This window comes from Pyrus communis, chromosome 7, assembly GCF_041283825.1.
Source record: "Pyrus communis isolate YQ-2024b chromosome 7, ASM4128382v1, whole genome shotgun sequence".
In the NCBI taxonomy this organism is placed as follows: domain Eukaryota; kingdom Viridiplantae; phylum Streptophyta; class Magnoliopsida; order Rosales; family Rosaceae; genus Pyrus; species Pyrus communis.
Genome location: NC_142571.1, coordinates 22,902,172 through 22,918,687, shown reverse-complemented (window position 1 = coordinate 22,918,687; position 16,516 = coordinate 22,902,172). Strand labels below are relative to the sequence as shown.

At 35.5% G+C, this 16,516-nt stretch overlaps 1 long non-coding RNA gene across 1 annotated transcript; it reads left to right on the top strand.

The window, feature by feature from the left end:
- Positions 1–12,137: 12,137 nt before the first annotated feature.
- LOC148695909 (uncharacterized) lies at positions 12,138–15,801 on the top strand. The gene is made up of 2 exons (XR_015964047.1): positions 12,138–13,263; positions 14,763–15,801. It is a non-coding gene; the product is annotated as an uncharacterized LOC148695909 (long non-coding RNA).
- The last annotated feature ends 715 nt before the right edge of the window (positions 15,802–16,516 follow it).

Sequence of the window (16,516 nt, the reverse complement as noted above, 5' to 3'; positions counted from 1 at the left end):
TTACAGAGCCACACCCAATTATCCTCCTGACCCTCAAACTCCTTTGGGCAACCTTCCTAAAGAGCGACCTGCGAATCATCAAATGTCTGAAAATATTGGTGCAGGTCGCTCTTCCACTGCTTGTACCGTTCAAAGATGAGCCTGTTGACGTACGCCAACATATCGTCGTTGATGTCCTCGAAATTGTAGTTCGTCTGCAATGTAACAAAGTAATTACATACATTAAGTAATATAAATATATAAAATTTGAAGGAAAAACAATTAAAAGGTACGATACTTACCGACAACTATGCGCGCACCTTGTTCCTCACCTCGTCTTGCATCACCTTCCAAGACTTCCGTTGCATAGGGCAATAGGTCCGAAGGACGTGACCAATGTCGTGGGCCAATGCACTATGCTGCTCCGCCGTTGGTGCAACCCGTTACTGCTCATCGTATCCGATAGTGATATGTCTGTTGGTCACCCGGGTGATCTTTGCTGTCTTCAACTGGCGACAAGGTCCCCGGGTGTTTTTCTTGGTTGCAAAGAAATATAAAATTAACGTTAACCCTAAACTAATAACAAATCCTACTAAAATTTCAGCATAACCTCCCTATAATTAAAACATTTCTCAAAAACTTGAAAATAACATAAACAATATATGTATCCAACAGAATGATCACAATTGTTTAATAATGGGTTCAGAACGATGACAACAATAAACAATATATATAATAATTGTTTAATCCTTAAATGACATAACTTAACAAACTGAACCTAAAATAACAAAACTAAGTTAACCAAATTCTTATCATATTTCATATTTGGTATTCCTTATAAGGTTTGTACTTTTGCCAACATTGTATGCACTATTACAAAATGTAAATACAATCCAACTCCGTGATTTATGATTTATCCATTTATTTAAAGAATAAATTGCTTGCTAGGACCTAAGTTTGCTAATTTTGCTTCCTGGAATATGAGGAGAAAGTAAAAAACATCCCTTTGTCCCGTACATACTCTAAGCTTGTTTTATTTCTCCCAGATATCTTGGAACTTTTATATTACGTGAGAATTTTGAATCTGTTTTTGGATACCATTTTAGCCTTTTACTTATTTTAGCCTTTATCTCAACTACAATTGGCATTTTAGGGATCTAAAAAGCTAGAATGACTACTAACAATGAGCATTATATATAATAACATAGAAATTAATGTACATTTGAAAATACTCTAATTTGAACTATTTTTGCTCAAGATAAACAGAAACAAAAAAGAATAAGCATACAACAGCAACTCCGAAAATTCCATAACAAATTTCTCTACAAGAAGCTAAGAGAAAAAAAGGGGGGGGGGGGGAGTCCCACACTTCAACAAACACCAGAAAACAAGTTATACATAACACCAACATCATCAATTTTCAATCTAGAAACTGACCAACAAGTTCAATCAAATAAAAAAAATTAAAACTTTACTTTGTGATGCAATGTAAATGAGATTGGTAACTAAGTAAACAACAATTGCTTTCAGTTCAAGGAAGCGCATTTGAAAAGCACAATGATACGTCCGTTTTACACATTTTCTTTCTACTTACCTAAATAACTAAAGATCGAAATTAGAGCAGCTGGGGCTCAAATTTTTGAACAAAATTAAACTAGTAAAACTCAGAATTTAGTAGAAAATTTGAAATTTTTTTTTTAGAGACACGTTCTCTACAAAGAAATAATGACCACCATCCTAGCATCATTACGCAATCCAATATCATGTACAACAGTCTATATGGAGAAATCACCAAGGCACTATAGGGAAAAAAAACAGTTATCAACATGTGGGGCATTATTAAACTTTACCTTGTTGTGATCTCGAGGCATTAGTAGTGGATGCCGATGGTGTGTCGGGCTTGCGGGGGCAGTGGTGACCAAGCCTGGCGCTAACAGGTAGCGCCTCTGATGAGGCTGATGACGCCGGCGCCTGGGAGACTCCAGGACCAACCAGCAAGTGGTCCATTTATGCAGGAGCAGTAGGTGCTGACGGATGAACCGAGGGAGGCGAACGGGGTGTAGTCATCACCGCCTTACGACTTCTAATAAGGTTTGACATCTGGACAATTAGAAAAAAAAAATTTCAGTAAGTATACATAATTCCCATCACATGCCAAATTATGTGGCATATCACTCACACCAACCCCACGCATAACTAAATCAAGCATTTGAACGATATATATACCTTTAAACATAAAACAAACAATTAAACCATAAAAGCATCTAGACCTATATGTATTTCATTAGAGGAGAAACAAAAAACCAATCCACTTACCTATATGCATTTCATTAAAGGAGAAAGAAAAAACCAATCCACTTACCTATATGTATTTCCCCATTGAATTAAACAACAAGAAAACAAAAATATATACGGTACTTAGAGCCAATTAACTTGCGTAGCAGCTACCTTATGTAGGCCTCGAAATTCTATCGCATATCACTGACATCAACCCCATAAAAGCATCGTGGTAAGATTACTTGTGTAGGATAGTTTAGGTTAGGTTGCACTTCATAAAATATATGAGCAACCATACCACACGAACCAAATCTTGTTTTTGAAAGTTGATCTCTTCTTGGTCAATTTTGGTGTAGAATTTGATGTGTGAATTGTACATTGTGTTTGTTTCATAGTACTTGGATAGTTGTGTCATATCGAAATTTTCTGCTGTCAGATTTTGACATCCTCTTAATATGTATATACATATATTTCCTATTTCAGGAATGAGAAAGGGTTGTTTTATGCATTGGATCTCAGAGGAATAAACTTCCGTGTGCTGAGGGTGCATTTGGGGGGAAAAGGGTCGTGGAATTATTAGTTAAGAATTTATTGAGGTCTCAATTCCTGAAAATCTTATGGTTGGGACTTCAAACGTAAGTAGATTGTCGCTAACTAAGCCAATGTAAATTAATGTTTTTATGTGAAAACACCTCTCAAATCTAAAGAATGATTATGATTTCAGGCACTCTTTGACTACATTGCGGCAGAACTTGCTAAGTTTGTTGCTAAAGAAGGTGAAGATCAGTAACCCCTTCCTGGCAGGCAAAGAGAACTAGGTTTTACCTTCTCATTCCCAGTGCTACAATCATCAATTAATTCGGGGACCCTTATTAAGTGGACAAAAGGTTTTTCTATAGATGATGCAGTTCAGCCCTCATTACTTTAGTACTTTGGCTCCTTTAATATTCTCTATTACTTTGTTCTATGTAGTTTAATGTTTTCTATATTCTCCAATGGTAATCTCTTGTGAAAAAAAAGTGAATATCATCACTTATAAAGTGTAGGTATATTAGTGCAAGGGATTTAGTAATACATTTGTCCGGCTACTATTTTACTCCCCTTTCCCTTGTTAAAAGAAAGTTATTTCACTTTAGTCCTAGAATTCATAAGATAAAGAATTCCGTGAATCAGTAACTTGTGATTATGGTTCAGTTTCTAAGAAATAGTTGTCCTAGAATTCATAATCCTGAAACTTAAGAATTGTTAAAGTTAGCTTTTGTTTCTTAACAATTGTAGTCAATGCCACTTCTTACTATCTTTTCAGTGAGCTTCATCAACTATAAACAATGCATAGCAAAAATACTCTAGTCCATTTCCCAACCCGCGAACCAAAAACCACCCAAAAGCATATTAGAACCCTAAAACAAATTAGAACTCTAATTCAAAGCAATCATCAAATCAAAGCAATTATCAAATCAAAGCAATTATTCAAAACATTAGAACCCAAATTGTATAACCTAATTCCTAAATTGACTAGAGTTAAGTAAATTGAAACTTACCTCAGAGGGAGAGCGCTGTCGAAGAAGGAAGAGATAGGGTTGTCTGTGGAGGAAGAGAGATGGGGCGCTAGAGGAGGAAGAGATAGTGTGAGGGGGAGCTGAGGGAGATAGTCATCATAGGGAGAGTTTACAGAGAAGAGAGGTGAATGGAAAGTGCTTGTGATTTTAGTTTAATCTTGAGGTTATTGTGCGACGAATAGAAGATATTTGTCGCGCAATAAATTCAAATTTTCACGAAATTATTTTCGTCCGCGTCCAATTTTCAGCCCATTGTGCGACGAATAGTAATTAATTGTCGTACAAAGGACATTCGCGCAACGAATAAAATTTTCTTCATCACGCAATGAGCTGAAAATTTAATTTACCCGGCTAAATTTTTAAAAATTTATATTTATTGAAATAAAACAAATTTATTTATGACATAAGATAATTACATTACAAAAAATTTCATTTACTATGTTTTACATGGCAAGTCGCAAATATATTGCATTATTCATCATCTGAACTATAATAACTTTCGCTGTCGTCGTTATCATCATTTTCGGTATCCTAATCTTCCTCCTTCATAAATACATCACCGTCGTCGTTTGGGCCTACTGCAACATTGTATCGCAGAAGATCACCGAGGTTAATTGTAATTGACTGAATCAGTATTTTGAAGACACTTCTTGTATCTGAAACAGTTATTGAATAAGATTTGTATCTCGAAGTGTTTTCGCATCATTTTCCATTGAAGATTCTAAATGTTGGTTAGCGACGTTGTCGACGTCGTAGTCAGTTGGGTCTTGTTCTGGTATACCATACACATTCGTTTGATCTATCTTTTGAACAACTTTCCAACCTCTCCCGGCTTTAGGGTCATCTAGATACACAATCTGTTTTGCCATGTTTGCCAAAATGTAAGGGTCATCATCGTACCAAGTTCTTTTAATGTTCACAGATAGTAAGTCATGGTCGATTTTAACACTTCCTTGCTTATTTGAGTTTGTATCAAACAATCGACACTTAAACATGATCACTTGGTATCAGTCTTTGCAAAGCAATTGCACGACAGTTGTTAGTTTGCCATAGAATTCAATGTCCGTACTTTCGCCTCCACCTGGGACATGGACATCACTATTTTGTGTACACAACTTATCATCTTGTGCAGTCCCTAAAAACTTGACGCCGTTAACATGGCATCCCGAGAACAATTCAGTGCGAATCGGGCCCAATGCTAAGTTATATAACTCTTCACTGTAAGTGAGGGAATTTGATGCTTTCCATTTATTCACCTAATATTATACAAAAACATACACATGTTAGTTTGAGAAAATTAAATACTACAATACATATGTCAAATACAAAATGCTTATAACTTACATATTCGAGAAACCACTGTAGAAACAATTCTCGGTGTTTCTTGGCATACAAATGTGATGGATGTTCTTATTTCATCATCTCTTTATGCTCATCTAAGTATGCTATTATCTCATAACAATTGTTCAGTACAAACCAATGCGCTACCTTCATGTCATTTCTAGAAAACAACTCTTCTCATACAAGATCTCTAAAGGGTCGTGTGCTTTAGTTAAAAACATAAAGTTTCTCCTTTGTCACACCCTTGTCATTATTGCACTGAGGATGATTGAAAGCTGTCTCCACATCTTTTAAATACATTCCACAGAAAGTAAGCGACTTATATTGAACCCAAACCTCTATAATTAATCCTTCGAGCTTTGCCCTGTTGCGTACATTTTTTTTCAGATCCTCTAGAAGAATGCCAAAACAAAATGATATGATACAAATTAGAAAGCGTGGGCTCATGATGCATAAACAAATGATGAGGATTGTATACCTTTCTATTGGATACATCTAGCGATAGTTGACAGGACCAGCAAGCAATGCCTCTTCAGGCAAGTGAACCATCATGTGGATCATACTTGTGAAGAAAGCTGGAGGGAATATCATCTCAAACTTGCATAAGACTTGGACAATGTCATGGTGCAACTGATTAATGTCCGTCTTTCGCAACGTTTTTGCCATTAGTTGGGAAAAAAATCTGGACAACAACATGATTGGCTTCACTACATCTTTCGACAATAGGTGTCGTATACCCACAGGAAGTAGGTGTTGCATAAACACATGGCAGTCATGGCTCTTTAGTCCAGCAAATTTACCCCCATTAACATTCATGCAACGCGCGATATTAAAATCATACCCATCGGGAAACTTTACAGATGATATAAACTTTAAAAACTTTTTTTGTTATTCGGTTTCATGGAAAAAAAATGCAATTTTTGTCATTCGGTTTCATGGAAAAAAAACGCAAGATCTATTCTGGCTTTATCACTGTACTTATTCATCCATAAACCCCTTCGCATGCCCATTCTTTCTAAATCAAGGCGAGCTTTGATTGTGTCCTTTGTCTTGCCCTCGATATCTAGAATGGTGCCCACCAATATGTCAAAGATATTTTTCTCAACATGCATAACGTCAAGGTTGTGTCTCAATTTTAGTTTCAACTAATACGGGAGCTCAAAAAACATAGGCTTGTGCGTCCATTTCATATGTGTAGAAGGTCTGGTCCGATTCACAGTTTTCCCGAAATGAGCAAAATCCAAACGGTTAAGCTGTTCCAAAATCTGATCATCGGACTTTCTTTAGGTCTGAGGTGATGCTCTGTGTTCCCGTCGAACTCTTTATCCTTTTCCCGCGTGCCAACCAGATGTTACGTCATCCTTGTATACAAGGTATGCCATATAACCCTTAGTGCTCCACCTAGAAACCATTGCATATGTTGGGAAATCATTCACAGTTCACATAACTGCTGCCCGCAAAGTGAACATCTTCCCAGTGGACTTATCGTACGTGCGCACACCGTTTGTCCATAAATCCTTTAGCTCATCAACCACCTTAAGTAAACATCGATTGACCTGTCAGGATCCTCAGTTATCAAAAGAGTCATCATCATGTATTCTTTTTTCATGCATTTCCAAGGCGGTAAATTATATGGGAAGATTCAATTCGTTTAAAAACCCAAACGGATTGAATCTGTTAGTGGAAAGTCTCAATCTAACATTCTAGGGATGAGCATCAAACTTGGGGAACGTTCGATCAAACTCTTTCCATGCCTCCCCATCTGCAGGGTGCCTCATCACATCGTCGTCTACCCATTTTTCCTTATGTCATCTCATGTTTGTGGCAGTATACGTCGACATATACAATCGCTACAACCTAGGTTTCAGGGGCAGATAACGCATGACTTTTTGTGGGATCTTTGTTGTTCTATTCTGAGATGTTATTTTGAACCTTGACTCATTGTATACAGGGCATTTATCCAATGCTTTATTCTCTTTGTAGAATAAAATACAATTGTTTTTGCAAGCGTGAATTTTTTCATTACCTAATCCAAGACCATTCAATACCTTTTCCGCATGTCTATGGTCTTTCGGCAAGCAATTGTCTTTTAGAAGCATTCTCTTGAAAACCCCCAAAAAGTAATCGAAACACTGGTTCGACATACGATACTTTATTTTTCCATGCATTAGTTTCGTGAGAACGGCAAAGCTCTTGCACCCCGGGTATAACTCTTGGTTGGCATTTTTTTAATAGTTTTTCATATTGTTCGAACTCTGCACTGTCCATTGGTGTAGCCACGTCATCTTCCCCTTCCTGATTGGTGTTTGTCGATGCAAATGGAAAAGCATCATTTATAATATCCATGACTTGTTCATTAGGATCCACAATAGGTTTAACATTCTCCACTCTCGTGGTGTTTGAAGACGAAGTATTGTCTAATTGTTCCCCATGGTGGTTCCAAGTATTATATGTCTCAATCATTCCATTCCTTACTAAATGAAATCAAACATTTTCAATTGTCTCCCTTAACATGTTGTTACACCTCCTACAAGGACACCGGATTCTAGTTGCACCCGGGTTGTGTGTACGTGCAAAGTCAATAAAATCCTCGATTCCATCTAAGTATTCATTTGAGCATCTATTTAGGTTCTGTATCCACGTCATGTTCATAATTCCTGGAACCACAATAACAATACAACAATCACAACAACTTCATACAAAATCATAATGTCACCTTATGCTTCGGGTAAATGCCCTATCCCATCTGGGAATGCATAGTCATGTTACGCAATTTACGGCTACAACAGATTAGATTTTGACGTGGATGAATTTTGGCAACATCTCGATACAGTTCTTCAGGTGTATGACCCGAAGAATGTACAGAGATGACACCGAAATCTCCACAATCGAAACCTAATCCTTCAACCATAAACTACGCATCATAACTGTGCATTCCCAAACTGTCCAAATAATGGGACAATTTAAGAATTAATTGGACCGTAGTCATGCTTTCGCATCCATGTGCGAAATCCAACTAATCCTCGAACGGGAAACTAAGTTTTACTAAAAATAAAAAAACAAGTAGAAGTTAATTTCAATTAACTCCGTACATCACAACACATATTTGTACGTCATGCACAAATTTAATAACATAATATAAATATAGCTTCACTACACAATATAAACATAACAAACTAAGTTCAACATAATTTAATTAATTTTATATTTTTAACAAAATAGAACGAAGAAAATACCTTCTCAATCGCTCTCCACCAATCGCTAATCACACACAATATCCCTATGGATAACGAAATTAATGGCATTAGTATGAATTTACATTAATACTTTTACCTTAATGACAAAAAACGCTTACCAGACACACCGAGATAGCTCGATCAACCTAGAGAAGAAGATGGAAGGAGTATTAGATGATGAAATTGAGAGAAAATGGAAATGATTGATGTCGGATTGAGCAAAATCGAAGGGATGAGTGCAGAGGCACAATTTGCAATTCCTTTTTGCAGTTTGCCTCTACACATGGTTGAACAAGGTCTTTGTCGCACAAATAACCTTTGAGCGACAAACATGGTATTCGTCACGCAAATGGTATTTGCGCGACAAAAAAAGAATCATCGTCACGCTAGTTTACCATTTTTTTATTTTATTTCCTTTACTTTACAATTTATTCTTTTCAACAAATTGCGCGACGAAAACATGTATCGTCACGCAATGCATATTTTTTTTATTTTTTTATGTTTTTATGTTTTATTTGTATGTATTGTATATTTTATTTTATTATAAATCAAAAACTCAAACCTAATTAAACATTAAATTAATTAACAAAACTAATTTACTATCCCAAATAGAAATTATAATTAATGTAAATATTAGTACTCATCCACGTAACATATATTTATTCATTAAATTAAATATAAAGTCCACAAAATCTTATTTTAAAAAAATAAAAAAATAAAAAATAAAAGCAACGCTCATCAACTTCAATCTTCTCTTGCTCGCAACACATCAAACTTCCACTACCGGAAACTCTGCTTGAAAAGCCCATCCACATAAATCCGTTGCTTCTCATCGGTTTCATCAACATCCCAATGAACCTACATTAATGCCAATAACAATAAATTAGTAATTTAAAAAATATTACGTTTTAACAAAAATAATTGTTCATTTTTTGCTACAAACTTAATGATAACCTCCCAACATGGACTTCTTCAACTCCTCAGAGACCTTTTCCAAGACTCAAACTCGGCAAAACAATCCATCCGCACCAAATTCCCAATGTCATACTTAAATTCGGCGTACACCTCAGCCATATTTTTGCCTTTAAAGTACGTCACTTGCTTCCGTTGATACCTCTCTAATCCACTACAAATTTCTTTTTGCCAAAACCTTCTCCAGAATCGGCCATTCTTTTTGAAACAAATTTTTTTTTTGAAAACTAGGGCTTTGAAATTGTGTTTATATAGCACTAGGACACCTTTGCTCGTCGCGCAAATCTCCATGTTCGTCGCTCAAAATGCGTCCTAAATGCCTAATAAATGGGAAGGTTTGAACACAGTCTGACCGTTCTTTGCGCGACAAACAAATGTTTTCGTCGCCCAAAGTTGTCTTACGTGACAAATAAAATAATTGTAATTATAAAGTTTATGTAAACATAGATATCTATATTTACGTAAACTTTATAATTACAAACAAATATTCAAAAAATATTTATTCTATACATAATTAATACTTGAAATATTATTCTATAAATAATTAATACTTTAAATATTTATTCTGTAAATAATTAATGCCTTAATTCATACAATTATTTTCAGCATAAGTACGATATTCATTGAAGATTGAAAACACATATAAACCGAGGATAGGGTGCTTACATTAGGTCTCAATAAAAAAACCCAACAAGAATTGAAACCTAATTAAGTCCAAATACATAAATTATAAATAAATAAATAAATAAATTAAAAAAAAAAAAACCTTAAATTTAAATATTGTCATACAAAACATAAATTTACAACTACTATTTGGATGGTCCTGATCCATTCCTCAAGACTTCATAACACCACTGATTGAAACCTCCCTCCAATGCACCATCCTTCAACTTCATCAATTGTTCGTTCGTATCATCATCAAGAGTATACTTACACTGTTACACATATATGCAAATAATTAATTCCAACATATAACGAAAAATTTCACATAATTATTGATCATCAACAATAGACTTACTAATAGTTCATCCATCACAACCTTCTTCACATTTCCGGGCACATCTTCCCAAGAACGCCACTCAGCAATGAGACAATTATTCCCCATGGCTACAACAATCGCATGCGCAAACTCAAAATGGTCCCTCAAATCATGTAGGTTGGCGTCGCGCACACTCTCAACCTTGTTTTTATCCACCATCCCAGCACGAAATGAGAACATAATTGTGAAGAAAAAGGACAGCAGAAGCACATATTTATAGGAAAGTTTGGACCTTTGCGCGACGAAGGCTTTGCCGCGCAAACATCTGTATTAAATGCCGTATTAATTCCTTTGATTCACCTGCAATAAATGGTCAAAACTGACAGGAACTTGCACGACGAATAATTGATCGCACAAATGCCCCTTTTTCGTCGCACAAATTTCTCACACCAAAAAAAATTACCCTTTCTTTTCTTGCTGCCTTTACGCGATGACGTCGTTTAGTCATCGCGCTAAGTATTCTTGCGTGACGAATATTTTTGTCGTGTAATTTTTTCTTTCTTTCCCTATCCTTTCTGTTTTGCGCAACGAATTTTTTTTCTGTCGCGCAAGTACGTCTTGTGTGACGAAATATTTTTCGTCGCGCAAGCTGTTTTTTCTACTAGTGTTAACGTTAGTGTGCGAGAGCTTGATTTGTCGCACTAGGGATTTCAACATCGTGCTAGATAACGTGACAATGCCCTCTTCCTGAGCCTTGATTCGTCTCACATGACCTCATTGTTAGGTCCTTAGGAGAGCATTACTCTTTGATTGATTATATATAGATTGATGGTTGTGCTCCAAATTATTTATTTTATATATCTATAACATGTGCATTATATTATATTAGATTATAAAATAGATAATATTAAAAGGGTAATTCTAAGTGGAGCACTACTTGGCTCCACAAGATAATGTAGCAAATTCTCCTTAAAGTAGTTCGTGGTCGGTTCATAGATTTTCGTGTTTTATAATTGAAATTAATCGTATTATAAATTATTATGCAAAAGATTAATTAAAAGTATGATTGTTTAATCAATTAGTTGTAGCAAATAGATAGAACACCCGTAATATTTTACCGGTGTCGACCATCTGTTTTTATATACTTTAGTGACTAAACTCTCTTATATTTTATTGATTTTTTTTTATTATGATAATTTTTACACAGTAATTTATAATATTAATAGTTCTGATCATAATGAATTTTGGTATAGCTTCGAGGATACTTCTTCAAAACCTTTAGCCCAATATTGTTCTTCAAAGTGTGACTATGGGATGCAACCTGTATGGACATCAGACGGAAGTAAAGTCGAATTAGGTAAAGCCAGCAACATGGCATGGATTATTCTAATTTTAATATCTAACAAAAGGTGAGGTTAAGTACAAATATCTGTTGGTGAAGCAAAATGGTATTATATAATGAAATTTAGTAATAAAATATGTGTGAAGGGTATGAAAAAGGAAAAAGGAAAAAGGAATATAAAGACTAAAGAGGTGATGGTACAAAAAGAAAAAGATGATAAAATTATGGTATTCTTTCCTTTTTCTCTTTTAGGTCACTTTATCTTTTTTTATTTAAAAAGGAAATGAAAGTAGGGAGAGGGATGAAGGAATCCATGTCTTCCAAACACTCCCAGACAAAGTGAGCTTCAGAGAAGAGAAAAGTAAAGTTTGCTTTACGACCCAGAAAAGGAGATTTCAAACAGCATAAGGCCTAGCTTAGGAAATTGCGTGGTTATTAACCCAACCCACAAACAAACCCTATTCTCTCTCTCTCTCTCTCTCTCTCTCTCTCTCTTGGTCCCATGTCTTTGTTGCTCTCTCCTGGTTGGTTTGGTGCCTATATTTAGAGGGCAATAGCTGGGGGTGCAACTCCAACCCCACATTCTCCTCCTTTCACTCTGAAAATCCCACACACACAAGAAAAAAAGAAAAAGAAAACCCCACAAAATATTAGGCTCTACCCCTTTAAATCCCTAAAGTTTAACCCTCTGGAGTCTGGTTTGCTTGTTTTATGCCCATTCAAATGGGTCTTCCTCTATGCCTGTGGGGCTTTGAAACTTCATTTTGATTATGACCCAGTTCCCATCATTATCCCATTTTTCGCTCCCCCCTTCTCTCTCCTCAATACCCTCTCTCTCTCTCTCTCTCTCTCTCTCTCTCTCTCTCTCTCTCTCTCTCTCTCTCTCTTCTCTCTCAATCTCCACCACTGCAACCTCTCCTTGTCTTACCCTCTATAGCCATGGCAAAGCTTCTCCGATCTAGCTTTCCCTACAAAATCTTTTTCACTCCAAGTCCATGCATAATTTGCTCTCCCTCAAAAACCCATGTCGCATACAAAATAACTCATTTTTATAGCATACATATGCATAGTATTCATATTCAAGGAGGGTAGGATGTTGGGTTAGCATTAGATTAGGTTTTAGGGTTGAATATTTTCTAAAAACCCTAGCTGGTAGATATGTAAGAAATACCTCATCAATTGACCCATGTAGGTTTTGTTAATTAGTGGCATATATTTATAGCTAGCTAGCATGATTCACGCATGCATACATATGCATATATGTATATATATGTGCCTGGCTCCCTGTATGCCATTTGCAGAGTCCCACCGAACATCGATGGCCTCTGTGGATGGCGTATGAGGAGCCAAGCATATAAAACCCATGTCCATGCCTGTGTCTCTTCATCTTGTTCTATTTCTTCATCCTCTTCAATTTTGCAGATAGTTTCAAAGCTTTTGTTTTTCTCATTTCCAAAGATTTTAGCTAGAACTAGCTAGCTAGGGTATTATGGTCATGTTGGGTAATTATAATCATATTCCACAGGGGCAGCATTGTAATTTACAAAGTATGGAGGCTGATGTTTCTGATCTGTAAAGGTACTTTATCTTTTTCTCTCTTCTTCTTCATGTGGATGTTTTAGGGTTTTTATTCTCCATGGATGTGATGAGATGAGATGCTTCTACTTTTGCAGAGAGATTAATTATAGCGTTTCTGTCATTTTACTGGTTGTCACATGTATTATTTTCCATGAGACTTTAATCATTTCACCATAACACATATAACGAGGGGCACTGGAAAAAAACAAACCGTGGCAATAGCTTTGGCCCAAATTACGGTAAAATTAGAAGCTGGATCTGGTTAAAAAGAAGGTCGAAGCCTGACACAACATCGGCTCTCTCATGAGTCGTGACACATGACACCAAAATCCATCCATCTTGTTCCACGCTTGTCTCATGGATATTTCTCATGATCTCTGGTTAATAACCCCAAAAGGAGCTAGAATAATTTCTTTTCTCTGTGTTTTGTCTTTTAATTCGCTTACGTTTTGTTATCACAAGAGATTCATGAAGTTATATGATTATTTTCTAATTTCTAAGCTTAAACATTCTTTAAACAATAAGAAACTTATTTTTTTATTTTTTTAATATATATTTAATCCTGCAGATAAATCCCATTATTCCAATCTAGCTAGCTTCTGTTGAATATCTCATATGGTTTGTCTAACCATTCGGACAAAATTACATTTTAATTTAGACCGTTGGTTCATAAATCTAACACAAATTTAGGGTTTCCTAAATTTTTAGTTGTGGTCTTGGCGATTTGATTGCATAACATTATCCATTATCAATTCTCTTTTTCGACAAAGAAAAAACATAGAGTTTCAAGACAATTAGAGATTTTATTTCTTTGATCTTTAAGATGACAAATCAAATGAGTAAAGATTAAGGAAAAAATGCCAAAAAAAAAAAAAAGAAAAAAAAAACCAAAAAATTTGAAAAAACTTTGAAGAAACCAAAAAAACTAACAATAATATAACTAAATAGATATGTGATTGTTTTTTTTGTTTTTTTTGTTTTTTACCCTAGCCGTTTAGCGAAAAAACAAAGGAAATATTTTTTGCCGTTGGTTCCTGTCTTTGGCTTTGGGATCCTCGATAGTCTTCTTGAAAATCATTATTTCTCTCTTCCCTTTCACTTTATGTTTACTTTATTTAGTGTTGAATTGTCTTCGTGAAACGCTGGAGTCACTGTGATAGTAATCGTCTTTTGGCCCACGCACACAGTTAACACAAGGTTTTGGATTCAGTTAACACCTTTGATATAGGGTTGAAGCGGGAAGCCATAAAAGTTCAATTGTGTCAGGATCGAGTTTATTTCGTACGACACTTTGGGTTTAACCAGTTCAGTGATATGACTTTCTGATGTCCAAAAGATATGGAGTGGCGACATAATTTTATCTTTTTATTTTGTTTATGTTTAATAATTTTCAAGAATTGTCTTGGAGTTTGGTTTGATTTTTCTCTATACAAGAGTTTGCTAGTTTGATTGCTTCTATAGAAGTGTGCATGAACTTAATTTTTGTTTTGGTGTGCTAGCTACCTCTTTTGGATCTCTGTGTGAATAGTGGAGCTGTTTGATTTGCTGGATCTGCTTCATTTGGTGTTCTAAGATCATGTCGATTATTAGGTGATGTGATCGACCCGTATATATTGTACTCCCTATCCTAATTTATGGTTGGAGATTTTGTTCTCACATGATCTCCTTGTAACAACATGAAGTTTAACAATTTTATTGATCTATGCAATCGTGCGGTTCTTGATGAGTTCGGACGAGTGCTTGAAGTTTACTCATTGCTTTGCGATTAGTGATGCTTTATTGTAATAATTTTAGTTATAGTTTGCAAGGACCCTTTTCGAATCTAGTTCTTCATGATATGTTTTTGTAATGCCATTTTACCAATTTAAAAAAAATAGATATGTGATAAATTTTCGTCGATAGTTATTAAATTGGATCTAAAGACTCTTAAGTGGCTGCTTCTTCAATAATTAATGTGGAGTACTCCAGATTTTCCGATTATATACATAAGATTTTCCTAATTCCTAGACAGTATGATCAGAATAATAATATTCCTTGTCCTGCATGCGCACAGTTAACTAGTGGATCAGTGAGCTCATTTTCCCATCTGCGCTATACAATGAACGAACGTATAGAGGAGAAGAAAAGAGAATATAAGTTAGGCTCATCTGCCTTGTATGTATCCAGCTACTCTCTCTATCTCTCTCTCTCTCTCTCTCTCAAAAGTTGTAAACCCAAAGAGTAACACAAGACACAAACAAATGTACGACTGACCGGGGCTTGAAGAAAGAAATGTATGCATGTAGGATACAGGAAAAGCAAAAGTGTTTTCTGCAGCAGGGAGGATTATCATAATGCTATTAGCTGGGAATCTGGGAATCTGGGAATCTCATACATACTGCAAGCACTGGTGACTGGACCACTTATCTCTCCTCCTCCCCTCTCTTGTGAAAATATATAGCCTTAAGGGGGATGGGTTTTTATTTACTTTTAAAAATGGAATTGTTATGGGGCCTACATCACATTAAATTTTAACGATTTAAACTATTTATTTTTCAAGTTGTATTTCATAAATCATCTTTGTAAAACATTAATCAGATAATGAGGCATCCAATTTAAAAAATTGACATATTTCATCGTGATAATTAATTATACAAATGACTTTGCATTGGATTGAATTTTTTCAAAAATAATTTATAAATCGATACTTACAAAATAATCAAATTGTTAAAGTACAACATAGAGTAAGCGCCACAACTAATCTCCATTTTTTTACAAAAGAAGGGGATCCCCATATATATATATATATATATATAATTGGGTAGCATCTAACATACAGCATAAGGTCAGAGCAGGTCAAGAAGAAAAAGGACATTTCGAGTGGACCACCGTGATGAGCTTTCTACTGGGAAACGCAAAACCAAAATCAATTACTTGGATTCCTATATTTTTTTTTTTTTTTTAATTTTAAATTTCCCCGCATGCCATTGCCGTGCCATGCCCTCCCTCCTAAATTTTACACAACCGACATTCTCCTGGGATTGGCCAGCCCAGAGGCACAGGGCCCGTTGCTTAAATGTGAAATAAAATAGTAAATTTTTAACTTGTACATATATTTTTAACTTGTACATCATCATGAATTGGTTAGTGGCCACCTACATGGTTACCTTCCGGGTTGCATGTGTGTATATGTTGTACGCTGGAACTCAGGAATAAGATTCTTTCCCAACTTCTGATTGATCATTATCTTTATTTTCTCTCTCCCTGTTTTTTT